The sequence below is a fragment of the Melospiza georgiana genome, chromosome 2 (assembly GCF_028018845.1).
Source record: "Melospiza georgiana isolate bMelGeo1 chromosome 2, bMelGeo1.pri, whole genome shotgun sequence".
Lineage (NCBI taxonomy): Eukaryota > Metazoa > Chordata > Aves > Passeriformes > Passerellidae > Melospiza > Melospiza georgiana.
In genome coordinates this window covers 86016850-86041071 of record NC_080431.1, presented here as the reverse complement: position 1 = coordinate 86041071, position 24222 = coordinate 86016850, and the positions used below count along the sequence as shown (strand labels likewise).

The window sequence follows — 24222 nt, the reverse complement described above, 5'->3', positions numbered from 1 at the left end:
TTCTTCTTTGAAGACTGAAAGACTTCACATTTAGAAACTACAGATCATGTTTGCCATCTGTGTTCTTCTGTACATGGCAAAAACATGAGAAACCTATCCTGACCTTTCAGTGACAGATTTGTTTCAAGATAATCTTTACTGAAGGGCCTTGAAAGACCAAAGATTTCCCTGCACCTCTGGGTGAACTTAAGTTTTGGGGCATAAATTCACTCTTTGGTGCAGGGAGATGCAGTGAGGAAGAAGTGATGGGGTTTAATCTCAGGGAGCGGTGGCACTGCTTTTCCTGAAAATTTGTATCCGAGATACTTTCCGTAAGAGCAAGCACCTGCTAGGAAGGGATGGCTGGAAGAAAAGCCCTTTTCATCCTTTTGGTATTTATTACAGGCGATGACCGCCGAGGATGGGGCGCCCATGAGGGGCGGCCGGGGGGCTCCGTGAGGCGCCGGCGCCTCTGCAGCGGGCGCTGCCAGCCCGGGAGCCCCGCGGCCGGGCCCCGCAGCCCTCGCCCCGCGCCCCGGGCCGGCGGGGCCGCCTCCCCCGCCCACAACAAACTGTTCGTCCCAACTTCGCCGCTTCCGCCGGCCCGGGAGCGTGGGGCGGCGGGGAGGGCCCTGGGGGCCCGCGGCTCCCGGTTCGCGGTGCTGGGGGGACGGGGGTGGTGCGGGGAGGGAACGGGGCCCGGCCGCTGCCCAGCTTTGGGGAAGGGGTTTTGCTTGGAGTTTTCTCCCTTCTCTGGCTCCTCCTCTTCTTCCCTCCTCCTCAGGGGGAGGGGAAGGAGGGAGGCTCTTGGGGCAGGAGTAGCCGGAGCAGGGAATTGTTTGGGAGTTCAGTCATCCAAAAGCCGTCTCCCGTATGGAGGGTCTGGCTTCCCGCATCCCGGCGCCTCTTCCCTCCTCCTCCTCCTTCTTCTCCTCCTCCTCCTCCCGCCGCGCCTGAGCTCAGCGCGGCCCCCCATCCCCAGCGCCAACCAGCAGAAAAAGCACAACCACCACCCTCAAACCAAGGGCCCCCTCACTTTCCCCTTCCCCACAAAACAGGCTTTCCCTCCTCTTTTTCTCTCTCGCTCCTTTTTTTTTCCTTTCTGTGTGTGTGTGCGTGTGTGTGTGTGTGTAGTGAATTCCCCGCAGATCCGGCCTGGAAGTTCCCAGCTCCTGGAGTTAAGCCTCTTTGTTGCTTCCCTTCGTTTGGGGCATCTTTGTGTTTCCCCCCGCCTGCTCCACTGGAGACCGCGGTGAGTGAAAGAGAAGGGGGCCCGGGCCTGGTGGCCCTGGCGAGGGGCTTGGGAGGACGCACGGTGGTGGCGGGCGATGGGGCGCAGGGCTTTCACCCCATCCATCTTCAGGCAGCGACAGAGTTTGGGAAGTTGGTGTGGAGATGTAAGGAAGGGGGTCTGCCCAGGGATGTAGGATACGTGACAAGGGAGTAGTGGAGACCCGCTGGTCCCCACCGGGCGCTTGTTTTGGCGCAGGCAGGTGAGATGTGGGGGCTCGGATGTTTCCCTCCCGCTCTTCCTCGTCGGCGGCTCGGCCAGAACTAATGGAGGGCCCAGGGCACGCACACGCTCCCGGGCTCCCTGGAACTTCCCCGGCAGCCTGGTCCACGACCTTGCCCCGTCCTCGCTGCCGGCTGGGCGAGGAGGCACGGTGAACAGTGAGGGAGAAGGAGAAGCTGTGCAAAGTAAGGCGCAGATCCATCCTCCATTGCTCCAACTCTTGTCAAAAGCTGCTGGGAGTTTACAGACAAGAGCTGTCTCTGGCAGATGCGAAGGCATTTCGGTTTGTGCTCTGTGAAGGGGCTGCTGCTGCAGCAGAGAAAAGCGGGAGTGGGTACTCTGTCTGTTAGAATTTTTGTCCTCTTCCGTGACCGTAGAGTTCTTAACGCTGGTGCAAGGATGAGGAGTGATTTGGGTCAGGGGAAGTAATTTTCTGCCCAGCATTGGGATGTTGTGGGTTTTGTGCACGCGTGCCTCCTTGCTTGGACTGCAACTTTGGCAGATTGTCTGGATGGTGCCTGTAAATAGAAAACGTGTTGGGGAGAAAGTGAGATGCTGAATTTGTAGCTGTGTCCAAACAAGACTTTTTCAAGTGCTCTGAAGATACTGTGGAAAATAATAGACTTTAACCAGTACCCCCAACTGGCAGAAGGTACTTAATACAAATCTGTGTTTGGGCATTTCCCCAACTGATTCTGGTACCCCAAGTGTTATTTCACTGGCATTGTGTGAAAGGCAGTTCACATCTATTAAAGATGGTCTTTTTTGTCCTTGCTTGTTTTAAAGAAACTCTCTTGACCTCTCTGCAGCATTATGTGAGTGGGATAACAGGAATCCATACACACACTCAGAGACCAGCATGTAATTCCCAGCATGTCTTAAATGTTTTTCTTGGTGCCCAATTCTCTTAATTTCTACATCTCTACATTTCTACAATTTCAGTTGTTGCCAGAGTGTCTTTTTGATATGTCCATTTGCAATCTGCTAAAATCTGTTACAATTTCTTTTCCCATGGGCCAAAAAACTACCATGGAAAATATTAGAAGAATGTGGGCATTTTGTAAGTAGAATTTTATCTTAGTATGTTTTGAAACTAACTGACTTAGTGTGCCTGCGATTAAGAAGAGGGTTCCTCCATATTTATGCCTATGTACTTATATGGTAGACACTTTGAATTAATGGATTGAATATTGAGGTTCATGTCGTGGGGAAGGATTTCAGCAGAAACACATCATGGGTTTTCAGTGGAGATTCGTTCTGTTTATTTAAGTGACCTGAAGAAATGAAGGTGAAGTAAATTCCCATGCTGCTAGGAGTCATGTGGGGATCTTCTGAAGTAAGTAGGACAATTAGGAAGGGCTGTGAGCTTCCTGCTGGGTGCATGATATTCTCTTACAAGAAATGGAGTTTTGTTCCAGGTCCTTTTCTTAATTCTCCCCTTCAGATACAGGGACTCATCCTGCATATACCAAGCAGAAGAGGTCCCAGTAGGTGTTTACTGTGAGGGTTGAAGTCAGACACAGTGCAGTCCTCCCTGCTTCCTTCCTGCTGGGGAATGTGAGGCAGGTTCATATGAGCAGTGCACAGAGGTTCTGTGCAGCTGGGAAAGGCAGGGTCTGTTTTCTCCCACTCACACACACACACACACACCCACAGGACCTTTATTTGAGAGATATCCCAGCACAAGAATCTACACATTTCTTCTCTTCTTGACACAACGGAGAAGCATTGGAGCTGCATGATTCTGCATGTGTGTGCTCCAAACCAACATGTAAGTTGTATGAGTTCTGTATATCCCTGCAGTCTGAAGAAAGCAGCTTTTCTGTGCCTTCTACTGACATGATACAGAAGCACAGAGCGAGAGGTTCTTTGAGACTGCAAAGTGAAACCCAGTGTCTGGTGTTTGCAGAGGTCTTTCCAGCCCTCAGAGTGGGAGACTCTTGGCTTGGAGGTTTGCTCCATTGAAGGACAGGTGAATCATTGCTCACTTCACTGCATGCAATTCTGCTGTGCCCTCAAAACTACCAGCACACAGATCCCTCCAAATCTTCAGAACCAAACTGGCAGCCCTGAAGTACCTTCATGATGCTGGTACAGCTCCTCCTGGCTTACAAGGGCCAGCAGAATTGCTTCTTTGGAGCCAGCTGGGGCCTCCTGCCGAGCAAGGAGCATCACGGGTGGGGCTATGAAGCAAGCAGCCTGCTTTGTCCCCACACTCCCCAGTGCTGCAGTGGAGAAAGTGCCTTTCCTGAGCTGAGAAAAGTTATTCATTTAGCGCAGACCTGATTTTTTGTAGTTTCTTGTGATTGTTAGTGAAACACTCGCCAGATCTACCTGCCAGTGTTTCCTGGCCTATTTCTGAACCACATGCCCTTAGGAGCACAGAAACCTTGCAATTTGATAACAAGCATAGGAAAAAAAAACAAATATTGCTTCTTCTGCCTGGGCTGTGGGAGGGAGCATGGGTGACAGGACAGGAAAGGCACTGCAGTTGGAAGCTTGTGTTGGGAAGTGGAGGTGTTTGGGCTGGGTCTTCAGCCCATGCACAGCATGCCCTATTATGAGCTTGAACTTTCTCCACAGCCCTGCGCCTTACTGTTCCCGTGCAGAAAATGGAACTGGGCCCTGCGCTGATGGGTTGAGCACTGGGAGGGGGGGCAGGTATTACTCTCTGTGTTGGCTCTTGCCAGCTGACCTGTACCTATTCTAATGTCTCTCAGGACAGAACTCGGGTGCATGGGGATTACCCTCTCTGTTGTGCTGGGCCTCCTCAGGACTAGCACAGGGCTGGAGAGGCCCTGTGCCTCCAAAATCACTCTTTTCCCAGGCAAAGGCAAGCTGTCTCCCAGCACCCCACCTTGTCTGCCTCATGGAGCAGGGGAGCACTAACAGGGAAAGGTGTGCTGGGGACCATGCTGGTTGTTTTAGCCGAGGTTGGCCGGCAGGTGGGTTTTCGGAGACTTGAGCTCAGCTAGCTGGACTCAGTTTAGTCACTCAGCCTGCAAGGTGTTGCAGCAGCAGTAGGCTGAGGTAACTCGAGGTTAACAGAAGTTCCTTTGGCAGTAAATAATGGTGGGTTGTTCATTTTAATATCTGATGCCGAATGCCTCAGAGATGTGAGGTACATTTCCCTTGGACTTCTTTAATGTGCAGAGGTGACTTTGGTATATTAATACTGGCATGTTATAGACCAAGGCTTGCAGATCTCTTGCTCTAAACCATTACCTCCCAGGCTAAAAATCTGCAGTGTCAATTCTACAGCTAGGATGGGATATCCCACAAGGAAAAAGTTCTCTTGCAAAATCTTTGGAGACTTCCTGTTTCTGGTTAGACTGAAAACATCCTGAGGGAAAAAACCTGCTGCTGTGTGTTCTGGTGCTCCTGTGGTCAGTCTCAGTTTAAGAGGTTGTTATGTATTCCAGTTCCTAGGCCACAAGAACAATTTAAGGTGAATAATGACTAAATGAATTGCAGGTCCTTAGGTGGAATGGGGGTGAATATCTTCCTTCAGGTTTCTAAATGTACTTTGGGAAACTGTTCAATGCAAGGTATTGCATGCTTCTTTTTCTGTTTCCTGATGCTGGGTTTAGTTCCCCTTGGCTCCAAATCATACGACATCATATCTGCTGCTTCACTGGCTGAACACAGTGCTTGAAGCCAGTTCTCTGGAAGGAATGCTTGCAGAAAGGGAAGCTTTCAAAATTTGCTTTGTATGCATATTTGTGTGTAAGTCTTCTAAAATCTCTCCACAGGAGTGTGTGCTCCAGCAACACAGCTGTCTGAGCGTCCATGGGAAGCTAAGACAAAAGGAGTATGGATGCAGTGGAAGCAAGTCGGCCGAAAAGCTCAGAAGGATATTTATTGCAGGGAAAAGAAACCACTTGGTGCTTACACAGTCCCAGAGCTGCTGCAGGCGCTGCAGAACTTTCTTAAGCTGTTGCTCCCTGCTTAAACAGGGAGCCACAGATCCCTGCCCTGAGGATGTTACATGCTCCTTTTGTTAAAATGGCCTCTCTTCCCTGCAAAAGGACAGATGGGATGGGAGACTCAGCTCTGGGATGGGAGCCTGATGGGGTTGGTAGCGGAGCACCTGGACTGGGTGCCTGTGTGGGGCTCTGAGCGCTGCCATTGTGTGTTGTAGGAGCCCTTGAGTAAGAGGCAGTGCCAATTTGTTTTGGCTCTGGTGGCATTGATGGAGAGAAATGTGCATCAGGGAGCGTGTGGGACGTGCTCGAGCTTCTTTGCCCTCCTTGTGGGCAGTGTGCCAGCACAGAGGTGAGAGCCAGACTTGCTTTTTGCTCTGCTGCTCTTGAGAGGCTGCTGCCCTGTGTCCAGTCATCTTCCCTGAGCAGCCATTAGATGTGAGGATGGTGACTGTGCCTTGTGCCTTTGCAGCGTGTTGGAGGCTCGCTGGGCAAAGTCCAACATGTTGCCCCTATGGAAACCCACCATTGTCAAGTTTGCAGAGGTTTTGCGCTGTGGTGTCTCTAGATGTGTGTGTGAAAGCCAGATGGTGTTTTGGAAAGCGATCATTTTTCATTAACTTCTGTGCCTGGCAAAGGCAGTAAATGTTTTCACCCCAAGGCCTGCAGCAGCAATACCATTTCAGCTCTCTCAGGTCCACTCTGGCAGAGAGATTAGCTAGCAGGTTGTACTTTCATGCACAGCCATAGACCCAGGGCCCTGCCAAGAGCAGGGATGTGTTCACTGGTTGTAATGTCAGCGAGTCTGAACAAGCTTGTATATCTGAAGACTGTGCATCAGTCTGCCTTCAGATATATGTCCTTCTGCTGTTCTTTAAATCATGAGTGTAGGGGGAAAGGGTGTAAAGATTCCTGTCAGAACTGTGTTGTCACCTTTCAAATACAGAATGAGGTTACTTTTTATTTTCTTTTTAGTTGACAGAAGGACAGGTTAGACAGATCCCAGTGAATTAATGTGTTGAGTTTAGTGTGGTTTAGAAGGCCTGTGGTAATACAAACATAGTGAGGTAGTCTTTTGAGAAATACACCTCAAATATGGATACATTGGCCTGGAATACAGCATTTATTTGCAAAATTCAGCTTCTTCTGGTAATGTCACTGTAATTTATCCTGGTAATTTTAGGGAGAGCAGCCACCTTGCTTAGTGATGCCCATGTTTTAGGCTGCAAGCCTGGGACGTGAGGGCAGCTGCGTTTGATTCTCCTCTACGCCACAGATTCCCCCCCAAGCTGGGGCAAGTTGTTCTTTGCCTCAGCTCTCCACCTGCAAAACTAAATGGCACTTCCCTGCCTCCTTGTGGTGTTGAGGATAGATCTGCTGGAGATCAAGAGAGACCATAGATTTGCTGGCCCTCCAAAACCCCTTGGATGAGGAGCACAGTTGGTTTCAGCAGAGAGCCTCCTGTGGCACTGACAGCCCAGTGGGCGGCTCCTGTGGTTGCCTTTGGGACGTGTGCCCCTGCTTGCTGGGTGGATGGGGGCTCTGTAGGGAGTGCAGGATGCTTTTGCTTTGGAGGGCAGGCTGGTGTGCAGCTACAGCAAAGGCCCTCTCTGAGCGTGACCCTCGGGGAGCCTGGCGTAGGTAGCAGCAGTGCAGCTGCAGCCAACTTCTGGCTCCAGCCAGTGGTGGTACAGAGAGGCCATTGTAATCCTATGTGCTGTGCACTGTACATCTCAACAGGCTAAGTGGCTCCAGGGTTGGTTGTTTTTCTTATTTTTCCCCTCCTCCTCTCCATCCCTTCAAATCTACTTTATGAAGTTCCTCCCCTTAAATTGAAAATTTGGCCTTATCTTCAAAGAAACCCTTTAGTGCCAAGCTTTTAAAGGTGGGGAGGAGGCGAGAGCAAAAACATCACATCCATTAACAGCCCAGTTGCCAGAGAAAATGTTTTTTAAAACATAATCTGAAACCTTAGTGTTTGGGAGCCAAAGCCAAGATTGAATACAAGTATGGGCCTTGTCCCTAGAGAGTCGCAGTGCTGGGAGTATGCTGGAACAAAGACAGACCATGGAGCGAGGATTCTTGTGCATGCACGCACACAAATAGACAATTATTTGGAAGCCAATAGTGTTCTGGATGTTGAAGAAATTTATTCTGGTGCCTTCTGTCCCAAGTTGCTCCTTGAGCTGTAGCTGATGTGGAGAGCATTTTCATTGCTCCAGCACTTCTCTGGATGGCAGTCCCTGCTGGAGCAGGAAGATTCCTGCTATTTGTTGACCGTGGGTGGTAAAAAGAACTGTCTGGTCCAGCTTTTTTAGAGCCTGCTGCTGTCAGTGTGAGATTTCTTTGGGAACCCTGAATGGTGATGGGCATATGATTTTTGTGTTTTATTTTTCCAGAAGAAAGCTGCTTGTTCGACAAACCCAAGCACTGTCAGATTGAAGGGTTGGGTTTGAGTTTCAGTGTCAAGAGATGTTTTCAGAAACATGCTGGGTGGGATATTTCAAAAACACCTGGGCCGACTTTGATGATACAGTGAGGAGTCAATGGGATTTGTGCATTGAGATCAGCTCCCCCTCTTCACTTTTCAGTACAGGGTCTGAAAAGTGGTGGGTTTATGGGATGGTCCCACTGTCACCAGTGTAACAGCTGCCCAGATTTGCCCTGACCACGTAGTCATGCATGGAAGGCACCCTGTTTTGTTAGTGGCTATTCAGGCACATATCCAGGCTTGCAAGCCCTTGAAGTGAAGTTTCTAAGCCAGAGTTATCTGGGCAGAAAGAGAACAAGATGGCCCCAGTTAACCAGTTGCAATGGGGTTTGTATCCAGCGAGGAACACCTCATTACTAACTTCTTCTGGGCATGGGTAGCCAGACCACAGCAGAGCTGTGGGACCCTTGCAGGAGGAGGGCTTGATATCTACTGGCTCTTGAGTCCCTCTGGGGACTTCCATACCCCTCAGCTGGCCAAGCAGGGTATCAGGCTTGTAGCTGTCAGGAATTTCTGCAGCTGGAGGCTTGTAGGGTGAGACAAGCCTGGGAGAAGCTGGTGCATGAAGAGCTCCTCAGAGAGGTACGCCAGCTGCTTTAAATGTATCCATCATCACCTTTTGTCACTCCGACTACCCTTGGGCTGTCTGGGACTGGCCTGAAGGGAAAAGATGTCTACTTTGCAGCAGATGAGGAGCTGAGCTCCTGGTTCTGTGCCAGCTTGTGCCTGAGTACCTTTGTAATGCCATAGAGAAAGAGTCCAGGGCCACACAAGGACTGGTTGGCGTTGAGGACCTTGCTGCTCTGGGTGCTTGAAGTGCTGTAAATGTTGCAAGAGCAGTTCAGCTATTGTCACCCCAGCTCCAGATCCTGTCAGAGGTGTCTGCCCAGGCAGCAGAGAGGAGGAAGGGCTTGGGATCATGATCAACTATGCCAGATGACCATGCAGCCCATTAGTTGGATGATGGATGCTGAGAAAGGGAGGTCAGTACCAAGGTACAGAGCTGGAGCTGCTGGAGCCTGGGTGTGGTTTGCTGACCCTAGCCACCTCTTGGTAGGGAGATAGGGAGCCAGTTTCAGGAAGCCTTAGGGAAGAATGATCTGGTTTACATGGCTACAGCAAGACAAGCCAGCCCTGTGTCTCACAGGACAGGAACCAGTCTACTCCAGCTTCCACTAGAGCTGGCTGTGCTTGCCTGGTGGGGAAATGTGCAATACAGGCTATGGGATCCTGCTGATGGCATCATGAAGCCTGTGGTCTTTTCTGGAAGGAAGGGTCTACTACTTACATCATGTAGCAATTTAGGCAGGAACATAGTTGCTAAATATACAGTTGTCCTGTTTTTCTCACAATTGCCTGGGCTGCAGGTTTGGGGAGAAGGGAGTAGGAGCACAAACACGCCAACATCAAGAGCGAGTGGCAGGCTGTGTTTATCATCGATGCCTGACTCTATAATCTCCTGGGGATAGCTTTGGACATCCCTAACCTCTGAGCCACTTGAAAGAACTACCTTAAAAAAAATTTCCCAAACTAGTGACCAAGCAAACAAGTGCAAATTTCATCAGCCACAAAAATGTGAGTATAACCCAGTTTTAGCATAGTTTTAGCACTGAAGTACAGGTTTCTTGACTCTCTGGATTAAAGCCTGGGAAAGGCCTGCTATTGCCATCTTCCCCCATCACCATATTCCATAACCTAAATTACTGTTTGTATTACAGTTGTGTCTACAAGTTTTAACCAAGGTTGGGACACAGCTATGACAGATACTATGTTAACTGGTAGCAGGAGACTGATCCTACGTTCCCATTCAAAACAGTGAGGCAGATGTGAAAGAGGAGATAAAAATAGAGCATGAAAGGACACATGTACCTTGGAGTGACTGGCAGGTCAGGACTGCAGCTAAGTACAGACCCCACCATGCCTGATAGTCAGTCTCATGTTGCATCTTCTATTGTGCCCTGCTCAGAAGAGTCAAAGTCCAGTGTCAGTAAACCTTGACTGAAAGTTGTCCGCCTTGAAGCTGAGTTGTCATAGCAGAGTCTCATCTTCCTTAGCTTTCAGTTCACATCAGTGGCTGCATGTGCTCCAGGGAGTGATTTCCCAAGGGGCACTTGGCACTGCAGGTGGTGTTGGTTCCGTCCTGCTGCTGTGCCTGCCTTACATTGGGGCAGGCAGCATGTCTTGCGGGGCTGGGGAGCTGCAGGTGGACAGCAAGATCTTGTGGCTGAAGGGAAAGAAAAGGAGCCAGTCATGTCTTTAATTCTTTCCTGTCAGCCAGTTTTCAGTTGTGGCATCGTGCTTTGAAAGGTAGCTGGAAGAGGAGAGTGCCAGTTTAATAACAGTGCAATGTGCAATCTCAAGTTAAACCGTACCATTACATAAATACTGTGTGCCTTCTTTCCACAGGGGGTCTGGGACTGTGCTTCTCCTGCTCTGAAGGCATTGCCTTGCAGTGCACAAGCCAAGAATAAGCTCTAACAGATGCTGCTAAGGCCAAGTCCATGGCTTGTATTGTGCCCAGGTGCAAGAGGAGATGTTCAGGTCAGCAAAGAGGTACCTTACACTGTAAGGAGGTGCAGGAGCAGCAGGGAGGGACAGCAGGGTTACTGCTGCTAAAGAGCTGCTCTTCCTGAGCACACTGAGCCCATGTCTGGGGACATACAGGGGTACCTGAGTGCTAATCTGACCCCTACAGGCACAGGCAGCCCAGTAGGGAGCAACTGTGTGGACCCCAGTGGCAGGACATGAGCAAAACTTGGCTTGATGCATTAACTGGGAACTCTCTCAAAGAGGATAGGATTGCTTCAGTGAAACCTGAGCAGGTTCTTTCCCCCCTCCTTTCTTGTCTGACTTAGAGCACTGTTTGGGTGAGCGGGTGGGGATTCAGATGCATCCTCTTCTGGTATCCATTTGCAAAAAGCTGCAGGCAAACTGTCTTGGGGGACTGCTCATGGCCATGCCTTTCTACTGTCTTATTAACAGCCTGAACTGCAGTCAGAGGCTTCTTGCTCAGAGGAATGCTTTGAAACATACTGTTTTTAATGGCACTGTTGCCAAGGGCTCTTTGTGTCTAAAGATGAAGGGATGACTCTTTGCTCTACTCTCCAGGAAGAGGAGCCTATCTGTAGCAGGACTCCTCCATTTGGCAAGTGTTTTGATCTGCTCTCTGCAAGCTAAATAATTGAATTACAGAGGAGATCTCAGATGAGGTGTTTGTGCCCTTGCAGTCAGTGCCTTGGGAGTGGAAGAGTGGTGGGAGATGTCAGACAGCTGCACAGTTACAGTTTTTTCTTCTCTGTTGATCCCAGGACACTCCCTGTGCCTGAAAGACTGCGAAGAGGCCCTAACATAGCTGCTGCCTTCACTGCTGTCCAGCTGAGTTAGACAGGGCATGGGATGGAAAAGGCATTAAAATGGATTTGTGCCACCCATCCCTCCTCATGCTTACTGTGTATAATCTCTTTCTCTCTCCCAGCACACAGCCCCCTTTCAGTTTTGCCTCAGACCTTGCAATGAGAAGGGAGAACAGGATTGCAGCTGAGGATTCTAGCGTGGCCCTGTTCCCTGCGTGCATGCTGCCTCCCAAAGGATGTAGGTGCCTCTGCCAGGTCCTTGCACCCCCTTTTCTCCCTGTTTTCTGTCTTTAATTTCCCCTTCTCTGCCTGACGTCCCAGTGCTGCCAGCAGCAGTTGCTGGGGCTGAGAAAGGCTTGTTGGGCCATATCCTGTGTGCCCCTGCCCTTACTTGTTTTGGGGAAGGCTGATAAGGAACAACCAGGGGTGCCTCCCCAGGCACCAGCCCGCTGCTGCAGAGATGCTCCCAGGCCTCGCCGAGCCAGGGCAAGCGCCGCACGCTGCGTGTCAGAGCGGGCCCGGGAGCCCTTGCCTGGGCACGGTGGCTGCCTGCAGACACAGGCTGGCTGCTGCCTCCCCACGGGTTATTCTGGAGAAACGCCGTCCTCAAAGTGAGATCCACGCCTCTCCTTCCCTTCTTTCCCTTCAGCTGGTGGACTGCGGCTCGAGGGTTCAAAGGCAACATTTTGAAGTCCCCACCAGCATTTCTGATCTCACAGCACTTTGCGGGCTAGGAGGCTTTTGTGCTGACCTGCCTCCTTACAGGCAGCCAGGGAAGCAGTGGACATGGCATGTGCTGAGCTGCCAGCATCTGCAAGGGGCGTGTAGGAACCAGGCCAAAAAGGATCAAAAGCTGTTAATGAGCCGCAGATGGTCAGCTTTATCTTGGAGCCTGGTGATTTGGGCTTCTAGAGCTTTCTGACGAAGAAATATGTGAGTCAAAGCTGGTAGCAGGCAAGAGCTGGGAAGGAAGACCCTAAAATAAGATCCTTAGACATATATGGGGGACCTCAAGAGATCATCTCTCCTAGAGCTCATCATATTTTTTCTGAAGGTCTCCTTAACTACTTGAACTACTTGTATGCTGCAAAAAAAAAGACTAATTTTCCATGGGAGAATTTTGTAGTCAAGAGGTAAGACCAGCAGAGGTTTTTCTGGGGCTGTTACAGAGGAGGATCTCCAGAGGCTTTGCTTGAGTACAGAGCCCCAAAGGCTGCGATGGATGTGTTCCTCTCTTGCACAGGGCAGGATGCTCCCAACAGATGTTTGTTATCAGCAAAGTAAAGTGAAGAAACAGAAAAACTTCAGCTGGCAATAAATGCAGAGGGAAATTATAATTGTTTCCGTGTTGTGCTTGCAGAGAGAATTCTTGAAGCTGCTTTCTGTCCCATTTTAACATTTTATGTTTATATAGCTTATCTCTTTCATGAGGAACTATTAAATCCTGCAGCACGTTGTGGATGTGACTATATGAAACAGCTTGTTTTACCCATCCCAGGGCAGAGTGTGCCAGCTGCACAACTGGATTCTAAAATTATGGAGCAGTGTTTTCACAAAACTGAGTGCTCTTCTTCCTGGAAGAGTTTATTATATTTTCCAAGTTAAGAAATGGTGAATGATTTCCCTAATGGTATTTCTGAGATTGTATTTCCCTTAGATAGGTGAGTTTTCACAGTTGCTAGAGGGAGAGGAAAGACCTTATTCCTTCCCACTTCTAATGCTGCACTTGTGGTCTGTAGCAAGTGACAGTATTTAATGTAGTTTAGAGGGTAGGTACTGCCTGAGCTGATCTACATACGGCTTTGAATTGAACAGTGAAAGGTTTTTCTGGTGGTGTTCAGTGCTGTGGGACAGTCACAGATTTCCCTTCTCAAAAAAGGCGTTGACAGTCCCTGTAAGCAATTAGAGATAAATGTCCTTGAGGCAGAGCTTGGCTTTTGCTGAGCACCTGCGTTCTTAAAGGAGTCTCTGTACAATAAAGGAATCTAACACTCCTTATGTTCCTTTACTGGATGGTAATATAAGGATTTTTGGAAAATCCAAAGAATTCTAGATTTATATTTCCTGTAGGCAATCGAATGTCAGGGGCTTGCTGTGTCCTCTCAGAACACTGCTTGGAGTCTTTGGAGAATGCCATCTGATCTTTCCTGTGAAATGTTTGCTAAAACCTCTCAAGCAAAGGTGATTTCTGCATTGAAGAGGCATTCTAAAATGATAAAGCAATTCACAACACAAAAGCTTCTTACTCCTTTGCAGCAGAAGGCAAGTTAGACTTCTTCAATTAGATTATTAGCATATTAGACTTAGGTTTTAAAAATGTTTTAGGCTGAGCAGAATGCATTGATAGATGGAAGAATAGATTAGAATCTCCTGTTGTCAACCCCAAAGCCCAGGAGCTGGTGTCAGTGTTTATTCCTGGTCTTTTACTGCTTACAGTTTTCTCCAAAAATGACTAAACATAAAAAACAAGAATTGGGTTTGGGGTTTGAGGTTTCTTTTTTTCCTTCCCGTGTTCTAGGCCAGACTCTGACCACAGTCATGTATTTGTTTTTTTTCTCTCTTACTTCCAAATGCAGTCACATAACAATAGCCTGGAAAAAAAGTACTGGAAATGATTTGTTCATGAATTTATTTCCTTTTTTGGGCTACAAGGAGTGGGTTAGCATTTGGGTAAGGAGGCTGGGAGCTCCAAGCCATCTCTTTCAGGATTGAAGAGGGTTTAAATGGGAACCATCCTGTTAAAATGAGAAGTACTGTAGAAAGGCAGCCTTTCTGGAGCAAGCATTTCCTCTGCTCCATGTGCAAAGCCTCACGCTTGGGGCACCTCTTCTCAGCTGAACTTCATTTGCTATTTATGTAACAGCAGCTTCTCGTACAGACACTACTAAACAGGCTTTGTCTGCCACAGCCAGGCAGGGAAAGACTGGAAGAGAAATGCTCCTCCTGTCTTGGGCTTCTTCAGAAGTGGGTGATTGTTTGCTTTCCTTAACAGTCTACTAATAGGAGGTAGTGGGTGGTGTTGTCTTTCTTATTTATTTTATGTAGGATGTCATGACAGATGGTGATTTTGACTGTTGTCCTCAGCTGTAGAAACTGCTTTCTAAACCAAGCTAGCCATGATGGAGGCATTGTAGCAGGATGATCTGTGAAAGAGGAAAGCTTATCAGAGACATTAGATTCCCAACTGATTGTGTCTGTCATCTCTCTCCTAAGAGAAGGAAAAGAAGTGTTTTGCAGACAGGTTTAGGAAATAAATTTTTAATGTTTGGATCTTAGGGTCCTGGCAGGTGACATCTCTGATTGCAGGGAAAATTAAAAATCATCAGGTGGGACAACAATGAATATGTGACTGCTGTGCTGGTCAGGAGGGTGGTTGTTAAAATATCAAACAGTACAGGCATTGAAATCTTGATATTTTATAGATATTTCAATGGATTTGGTCCTTACAGGAGAGAAAGCAGAAGCAAGTAGAGTTTATGCATACCGGAGAGGGAACATAATCTGATAAAGGCCAGACCAGTCAGTAAAATTTTCAGATTGCAGGAAATTTCCTCAAAGTATTTATTTATTTATGGCTTTGCTAAAAAATTTTCACCCAGCTGTGTTTAAAAATATAACAGTAATGAGATACTTAAAAAAGGAGTTAATCTCTCCCTCTCTTTGACATGCTGCAGAGCACCAGCTGTAGCACAAGCAAGCCCTGGGGAATCCAAGTGGCCTGGCCATGCAGCCTGCAAGCTGAAGTCACACCTTGGGAAGCCAAATCCTGGAGGGAAGCACTGGCCTGTGGCAGGTCATGGGGATGTTGACCATTTGGCCATCCTCCAGAGGCAGCAGGTTTAGCCTTTGCAGCTCTTCAGCTCCTCAAATCTCCCCAGTTCTCTTAGATCCCAGTCACTTGTTCTCAGGGCAGCAAGACCCAGTTTTGTCTGAAGTACTGGGAGGCCTTGAACTGTCTCTGACACCCCCAATGGGGAAAAGCTGGAATGAGGAGGAAGGGAAACCAAGGGCTTTTGTACTGAAGGAACAAAAAGCATGCTCTGCGTGTCCCTGGGTTCAGCTGTTACAGACTACAAACCAGACTGGGTTTTTGTTTTGCTTTTAAATGCTTCTTTGGCCAATGTGGTTTTTTAAAATTATTTTTTCTGTCTGTCTTTTTTAAAATTATTTTTTCTGTCTGTCTTTTGGGAGACAGAGCCAGTCTGGGACTCTTCATTTGGCCCATCCAGCCTCTGCACAAAGCATGCACAAGCCATCTTCTCCAGGCTCATTTCCCCTAGGATTTCCTATGGCTTTGCAATGGCCAAACCTTTGTATTTGATATCAAGGTGGAAATGGCAGGCCAGCTGTGCTGTGTCCTCCGGTCCTGTGCCAGCAGGGCTCAGTGCTGGGCGCAGGAACTCTGTGAGAGCTACAGCTGTGAGAGTAGTAAAAAATGTGTGTGGTGATTGGCAGAAATTGTTTTGAGGAAGCAGATGCCTCCTCCTGTGATGATGATGATGGTGTGGCACATGGTAGACTGGAAAGGCAAAGCATGTTAATTTTGGTCCCAGGTGGAGGATTGTGTGGAGAAGTCTTGTCTCCTCTGTGCCTACTGGTTTCAGCTTCAAAAAGCATATCTCAACAGAAAAATCTCCTCTCCCCTGTTTCCTTTTTCCACCACTGGTAGGTAATCAAGATTTGGTTTTAATGACTTCCCTCTACTCTCTCTGTTTCCTCTCCCCTGCCCCACACATGCCTTTTTTATATTTTTTTATGCATTTCTTTTTGGCAGAAGTTGAAACGCAAGAAGCATTTGGAGCAAGATGAAAACAGTGGAGGAGCATGTTGGGCAGTGCAGTGCTTTGTTCTGAGTTCAGGGGGACGCGAGGGGGGGACGGGATGTCATTTCCCAGATGGGGACCCTGCCAAAGATCTTCTTGCTTCAGAAAGCAAGGAGTGATTTTTGAGGCTGTACCAGCTTAACCCTTTGTTCACCCGCTTCTGCCATCAAGGGAAACAGCAAAGGCATGGACCAAAAGTGGGATGGTGTCGTGCTATGTGGCCCAGGTGATGTGAATGATCTCAAACCAAAGTCTACTGTTGTGACTAAATGCTGTCAGTGGTCTGAGGTTCTTTTTCTCCTGTTGGAAACCCTAAGGAGTGGATGAGCAGTCTGCACTTGTTTATGAGTGAGAGTCCATCACCAGTGCCATTGTGGTTGAAAAAATGAAATCAGCATGTTCCTTACAGGGGTTAGGACTGCTGTGCCACCTCCTGCCCTGCCAGAAGCACCTGGTCGGATTTGGGATGGTGCTGAACTCTGCTTCAGCCATTCCCATTGCAGGACAGGGAGCACTTTTGCCTCATGATGCTTGGGAAACACCTTGTGCTGTGACCAAAGCAGCCCTGCACTGCTGGGACTGCAGCAGCAGCAAGCCCCAGGTAGCTTGTGGCTGTGCTGGGGACCACTGGCTGGTCATAGCACTGGCTCCTCCTGTCTGTTTTAAGCCAGTCTCCCATGTGAGAAAATTGAAAGTTTGGAGGGTATGGAGGGCGGAAAACCTCTGTAGGCATGTATTTTCTGCCATGTTTATAGCTTCTTGGGCTTTAAATACTGCATTGTGTAGGCTGCTGATTTAACTGCCCAAGGATTGCTGCACAGTAGCAAATTGAGGGTGAGAATACAGGAGGGGAGCAGAGAAGGGAAAGTTAAAGCAACTCTGCCTCTTTATTAATATCTCTTCCAGGTTATAAATACTTGGAGCATTTATGTCAGGACTCTAGAGGAGGTCATTTATCTCCTGATGAAGAAAACCTCAAGGTTTTTGTCTGTGGTACTGGACTGTTTCTTAGTATGGAGGTTCAGCCTTTTAAATCTGGATGGAGTTCTACTGTGGAAGGCCACCCCCTTCCCTCAGAGCTGGTGTGAACCAATGCTGTATGCATCAAATGCATCAAATCCCTTTGTGTCAACTCAGAGTCACTGTTTGTCACAACTAAACCTGCAAGCCTCTTTTTCTTTGGAACCAGCAGCCTCTCTGGGTCCTTTGATCTCTCTCAATCCTTCTCTAGCTAGGAGGAGGACAGCTTTCCTAACTCCCCCCCGTGAACCTCCTGCACACAAACACAATCTAGGTACAAAGGTGTCAGTAATTTTGGGCTGCAGAACCACAAACTTCCCAGCACCTTTGCAGCGTGAGAGTTTTTGATCACTTGTGCAGAACGCAGGTGGCCACAAACATGCCAAGGAATGGTTTTACCATCACTACTGTTGGTGCATCCATGGCCAGTGACTCATAGAAAAGTGATGCATCCAGTGCTGGCCTTGAAGCATGCCCTGTGTCTGTTACTCTTCTTTCAGACAGCCAAGAGAGGTCTGATCTATAGGAAATTAATATAATGTCACTCTGGTGTCATTGTTGGGACGAGGTATAGAAGAATAGGGGTGTGTAGACAAAAGGTACGTTTGTAGGATTGCCTGAGATGGGTTTCAGCTTTGTTTTTGACATGTTCAATCTTGAATGCTTTCCCAGAGAGGTCAGCAGACCTGGTTGGAAATTCCACGTGTGTCTTACTGCACAGCATGTCTAAACTTGTGTATTTTTCATCCATTTTCTTGGATCCCTTAAGTCATCCAGGTGCCCCTCCAGCAGTCTTGTGAACCATGGGAGTGAAGGCCTTACTGATGGATAGGCACTTAGGTGGGAAGCAGAGACCAGTGTTTCCCCTCACTTGCCCAGTGCCACTAGGCACCCTTGGCTTCAGGGCTGGGATCAGCTGGTTTGCCCTCAGATCTTTGGCCCTGGTTTCTGGCTCCTCATAAGTACAGTAAATGCCACTGCAGGCTTTCAGGTGAAGTGGGACTAAAATGCATGTTACCAGAGCTGTTGGTTATTGCTCACTGTCTTGGAGGACTAATGTCTTTATTTCATGTGCCCAGGTAGTTGCATGTGTGTGGTGCAGGAAGGTGCAGGAAGGTGTCCACTGAACCACACAGACTGCTGTACTTACACCTGCCCAGTTCTGCAAATCCTATTCTAGATGAAAACATTTTGAAGGTGTGAATTTCTCATTGTTTGTCCACCCTGGTGGTGGGTCTTCCTGCAGTAGTTCATCCCGTTGGCTTCACTAGTGCTTGCTGATGGGCTCAGTTGGCCTGTGACTGATGATCATGGGGTATTTGCAAATGGTGCCACATTGGCTCTGCTACTTCTCCTTCTCTGTTTACTTAGTTCTTGGCAGCTGGATGTTTGAATGTTTGCTTGACAAACGCTTTCCCTAAGTCTCTGATTTCAGAAAGTTTAGTCTGACAAACCCCAATGAATTATCCTGTTGTCAGTGGTATCTTGTCTCCCTTAACCACAATATTTTGTGTGCGCTGCAAATTAATATTTTCCCCTTGTTGCAATCAGCATGCCGCTCCCTGTTTGGTTCAGTTACTGAGGCAGCATCCCCAAGATGCTGACATCTGTGTTTTACTAATCCAAAAATCCTGGGGCTACCAGGAAGCAGTAGAGATAATAACACTACATACCTGTCTAGCACCTCTCTATGAGAATCTGAAATTATCTGACTCATGTTCATCTCGTTACTGCTTGTACCAGCTGGAGTTTGCTGTTTCCGTTCTTGCAGCCTGGAAACCTGAGACACAGGGAAGGGGTATATTTTGTCCAATAGAGGAGGCAATTCCAGAAACGTGGCATCATAACCTCCAAGACTATGAGTTTCTATCCATCTCTGTCTTTCTAATTTGCCTCCAAAAGGGAGAGAGATCGGAGTGGGGTGATTGAGCAATGCTTTATTTGCAGTGATCCATGGCTGTATTAGGTGTCTCAGTAAATTCCACTCCAAAACAAAAAGGCAGTTGCAATATTTCTCCAGGGTAGCTACCTTCCTTGCCCGTGATCAGGGGTCCATAATGTAGTTCTCAGGAAGAAAACTATCCCAATACTGTCTCTTGTTGTCAGTTTAGTGGTTTGGAGTGATGCTGAGGGACAAGTGTTCACGGCTGGCCTGGAGACGGTAAAGTCCTTACTGTGTTTCAGGGGTGGTAATGAGACTTGTGAAAACATGTCTGCAGGTGTCTGGGTGGTCAGGCTGGGCTGTTAATCCATCCAGCTGCTGGCCTGTTTTGGACAGGGTCCAAGACCAGGTAGGACACTGCTGCTTTTCTTACAGCCTCCAAACACAGCTGAGGACCTTCCAAGCAAACCTGGGCTGGTTTATGGTTTTGGGTGGAAACCACAAGCAAACCATGTCAAATCACTGGATTCTGCCCCAAACCAGGCAGAGTGCATACGTTTGTTTCATTTTGCTTGGAGGTGATTGGGAGAGGGAGGAAAACCTGCATGGGTCCAGTGTTGATGTAAGGCCATAGGTGATCTATTCCTAAAGCCTTCCAGTGCCATTCCCATGGCTAGACCAGACAGATGAAGGCAGAATAATAAATAATACCCGAGCTAACATCTCCTGGGAGCTTGGGTTTAAGAGGAGGGATATTTTGTCTGAAACCCTTCCAGAAAGGGACAGTTGGGAGAGGGATTAATGTAAATGTGGACCTTCAACATATGTAATCTCAGCCAAGGTGATGGGGCAGTTGGGTCAGGGTTTCCTGTGCTGTGGGGCCCTGCAGCATAATGTGCAATGGAAATAGAAACCCTAAGAAAGAAAGAAAGGGGGAGAATTGCATGCCCCGGGGGGTAAAAGTGCATTTATTTTTCACATGTTGCATCAGAACACACTAATTTTTGCCCAGGAGGGAGGGCAAGCACATGCAAAAACGGTTCAGCTTGCTAGGGAAGGGGTGTGGAAGTGTGATGCCAAACAGCTCAGGAAATGTGCCTGTAGGACTGTCCCCCCCCTCCAGTTCCACGCAGGGCACAGGACCCTGCAGCAGGCATGTGCCAGGGCTTTGTCCTGGAGTCGTGCTCTCCCCTTGAGCCCAGGGCACCCCCGGCTCCCCAGTCTGTCCCCTTCTCCCACTCCCTCTTCTCTCATGTGCTTTTATTCATTCTGCAAACAGCGTATGCCAAATCCAACTTCACAGCTGGCTCTGCTCCACGTGTTTGTTTTCTGTGCCTGCACGGCGCTCGCCAGCTCTGCTTGCGCCACGGCTCAGAGGTGGAGGCAGCGGGGGGAGAGCAGGGCTGGTGGGGAGGGAAACGGGAGCAGGCTGCTGCTTGCCAAGCCCTTATTTGTTTAAAGCTTAAGCCTGTTTGAGAGAGCCTTTTTGGAGTGAGGGGTAAGTGGCAGGGGTGGGATGCGGGGGAATGGAGAAAGTAAACTGTGTGTCAAGGAAAGCAAACTTTACAGCTGGAATTGCTGCTGATGCTTGTTGTGTGAAAGGCCCGGGGAGGGGCCTTGGGCTCTGATCTGGTGCTTCTGGCGTGGGTTCGATTGTGAACGGGCAGCGGTGACAAGTGGGGAGCCAGGGGCAGGTCTGTGCTGTGCCCGGTCCTCAGAGCCGCTGCTGCTGCTTGTCAAGCCTGGCTGTGGCACTTACTGGTGTGTCCTAGGAGCTGGCTGGGACACAAGCAGGTGAGTCTCCCTTCCCAGGCTCGGAGGCCGCAGCGTTTTGTCATCCTTTAGTCATGGAGCATCCCCTTGTCGACAGAGAGAAACCTTATGGCAGCCCTGCCCATCTGTGCAGGGCGACCTGAGCTCTTGCTTCATCTCCTGCCGTGTTTGGCTCACTGTCCTCAACGGGACTGTCATTTTTGGAGAGGTGTGTTTATTGTTGTGCTGATAAATGGAGCAAATCACATGCAAACACAACCTTTAAAAAAGCCTAAACAATGCAGCCCTCTCCTCTTCATCTCTGGGGAGAGGGGAAATCTGTAACCCATCCTTAGACCCCACTGTGAGTGTGTCCCACATGATTTTTCACCTCAGGGTTGGCCCCATGGGGTTTTGGAGCAGCGTTGCAGCTGCTGATCAAAGTAGGGCTCTGGCTCAGCCCATGTGGGTTCTGGCACTCGGTGCTGATCCCTGCACCCCACCTTAGGCATTTCGCACAAGCCAGAGCATTTGCTATGGTCATTTCTGTCCCTTTGTTTTGCTAGCCTTTAGCTTCCTCTTGTGTTTTTTGGAGTAGTGACACGTCTTCCAGTGGAAATTTGTCCCAGCAGAGAGTTCTAGAGGCTCTTGACCTGCTCCCATAACGAAAATTATTATTGTTAGTGAAAAGCAATTTAGTGACAGCTATGGAGAGTAAAAACTCCCATTTATTCTCAAATTTAGGAAAGAAAAAAAATCCCCAACTTTTAAATACCGTCTTCAAAGGGCAAGAAAAATGGGCTTATGCTCTTTTGCATCCCAGCAACAAGTCATTGCTGAAAGGAGTGCAAACTAGAAGGCAGTTTCTCTTTATGGTGGTGATGGGGATGTCTCTAAAGCCAGCCATCTGGGGATTAAACTTTGTATTGACGTTACTGGCAAGTACTTTGTCCTGTCTCTTTTGTGTGCTCTTCTGGATTTTGATGTCAACTGTGTTAAACTAGCCTTGTGCTTGTTAATGCAGTTTCTGGGCCTGCTCCCATTGAAGTCATGGCAAAGATCAGGCTGATTTTGGTGGCAGTAGAATCAAGTCCTCTGTTATAATCCAGGGGATGTGTTGTTTTAGCAGGTATTTCTCCTGTGCCACTGGCTTAGGTTTATGATAAGCTTGGCTAGTTTTTGCTGCAGCGGTTGTAGGCACCCTTGCTCTTCAAGTACATACTGGAAGAAGGTTCAGAGCCTAGGAAAGCTACCCAAGTCTCTGCTCTGCCAACAGGAAAATTTCCCCATAGCAGCTTCCCCCAAGGAGAGCTTAACAGTGTCACTGGCAGTTTCTGTGAACTTTTCTGGTTTGTGGTTTGGTTTTTTTTTATTCATGTATTTGTTTCGCTCTATTACTGTTTCTAATTGGACATGGACAAGATTTTTCTATTGTTCCTAGACAAAGATTATTTGGATTTTTTTTTTTTTTTTTAGTTTGACACTTAAAGGTACCCCATATTTAGGCATATGAAGATGTGGGCTGCTCTTAAAAAGTGTCCATAGCTGCTATGTCTGGCCTGTGATCTATTCTGCGAACAAGAGCTTCTGAGTCTCATTTTGCAGGTGGCCATAGCTGATAGACACTGAAGTGTGCTTGCTCCCCGAGCACTCCTGCTGTGCTCCATGCAGATGCTGACTGGTGGGGTTTGTCCCCCACTCCTCTGTGCTTTGGTTCATGTTATAGAGAAAGAGGAGTGTTTCAGCTGGTGTCTACCAGCATGAATGGATGCTGGGATATTTATTGTCTGTCCTGTTGCAAGCTTGACCCCATCACGTGACAGAAACAATAAAATAGAGATGGGTCTTTTCAGGGCAGCTCCATGTCCCACCTTTGCCATGATTTGTGGCCTTCCTTCCCATTCTTGGCCACTGCTCTGGCTGCAGGGAGGCCATAGGGTGATATTAGGTAGCCTAGGGTTTGGGGTTTTTTAGCGTTGCTGCGTCATCAGTGGCAAAATGATTGTTCTGGTCAACATCTTGATGTCCTGTAGCCAGGGAGTGAGAGTTCAAGAGCTGCTGGGGAAGTGATGGAGAGTGAAAACAGCTTTGGATAAGAGCATCCTGAAAGGAGTGCAAACTAGATGGCAGTTTCTCTTTATGGTGGTGATGGGGATGTCTCTAAATGGCCATTTTGGACATTTAGATGTCCATTTTTCCATGGAATTCTCGATGGAAAAATGCTGTTTCACTGAGACCAGGGCATGCTGCAGAAGTCTTAAGCTTTTGTCTCTGAGCAGCAAGGGGTTTCTGGTGGAGAGCAGGAGTGGTTTTCCTGCTATTCCAAGCAGACCACATTTAAATTAAGTGGAAGAGTATCAGCTGGGGAGAGAGAATTGTTTGAGAGGTGATGGTGTGAGGTGACAGCCCCTGCTCAGAGGAAACCAGGAAAAGGACTTGAGCCTGGATATGCATCTGGCGAGTGAGCTATGGCATTGCCATGTCCTTGCCCTGAAGCAGTGGGGACAAATGCAACATGAGGAAATCTGCCAAAATCCAACTCCTCTGTTTCTTCTTTCTTGACCCTGTAATCTAAATTTAATTTTCCTGTGCTTTATTTTCTGTCACCTTTATTCCACACTTCCCTTTAGTATCTCTGAGGGCTTTTGCCCGGCATCACTTCCCCTACATCTGCCAGGCCTGCCTTCTCTCTGACCTCTCCCTAACCCAAGAGGCAATTAGAATCTCAACATCAGATTTCAAAGTTTGGGGTTTTTTTGTTTGCAGAGGATGAGAAAGGAAAAACAAAAGCAGTGCCCTGAGCAATTTAAACTACCCACAGGCACATCTGTGCCTGTGTGATGACAGCTCCTGGTGGGAACTGCCCATTGCTCCCTGCACCCTCCTCCACTGCAGCTGCTGACTGGGAGGGAACAACCTGAGGCCCAGCTCATGTTGGTGTTAGGATTCAGAGTGGTGGAGCCCAGACCAGAGCCAGCTGCATCAGTTGGCACTCGCCACCCATCCTGTGGGTCCCACTGCATCAGTTGCCAGCAGAGCCATTCTCTGGGCTTTTCTTGTCCAGATGTACATTCTCACTTATTCCCAGCTCTCTCTATTACATGCTTTTCCTCTTTGTCCAAAGAGCAAAAAGGTACGCACAGGTAATTTTTTTTTAGTGCTTGTATCAAGCATCCTAAAATAACTAACTCTTCTACCCAATGGTGTGAAGTCTAGAGGACATGGAATTGTTCTTCTGTGTTTAGTACAGCATCTGACTGCATTGACACTGATCTCCAGCTTTAGTTGTGATGGAATGATAAAGCAAGTGTTGTTTTGATGTGGCAAGAGAGAATGCTTCAGGCAAGCAATACAGTGCACTAAATCCCTTTCTTCTGAGATTGAAGGTGTGTTTTCACATCATACAGGTATCAGTGGGTGACCCCTTTCCTGCTGCCTCCTCTGAAATATTTCTTACAATGAAGATTCAGTGTTGTTCCATAGCAA

General features: G+C 48.2%; 1 protein-coding gene across 1 annotated transcript in view; it reads left to right on the top strand.

Moving 5' to 3' along the window:
* Nucleotides 1–1162: 1162 nt before the first annotated feature.
* The window catches only part of BOC (BOC cell adhesion associated, oncogene regulated), a 54223-nt gene continuing 31163 nt past the window's right edge, over nt 1163–24222 (top strand). Inside the window, exon 1 of the mRNA XM_058045565.1 lies at nt 1163–1231. The gene's annotated coding sequence lies outside the window, so the exon portion shown is untranslated. The remainder of the gene's footprint in view (nt 1232–24222) is intronic.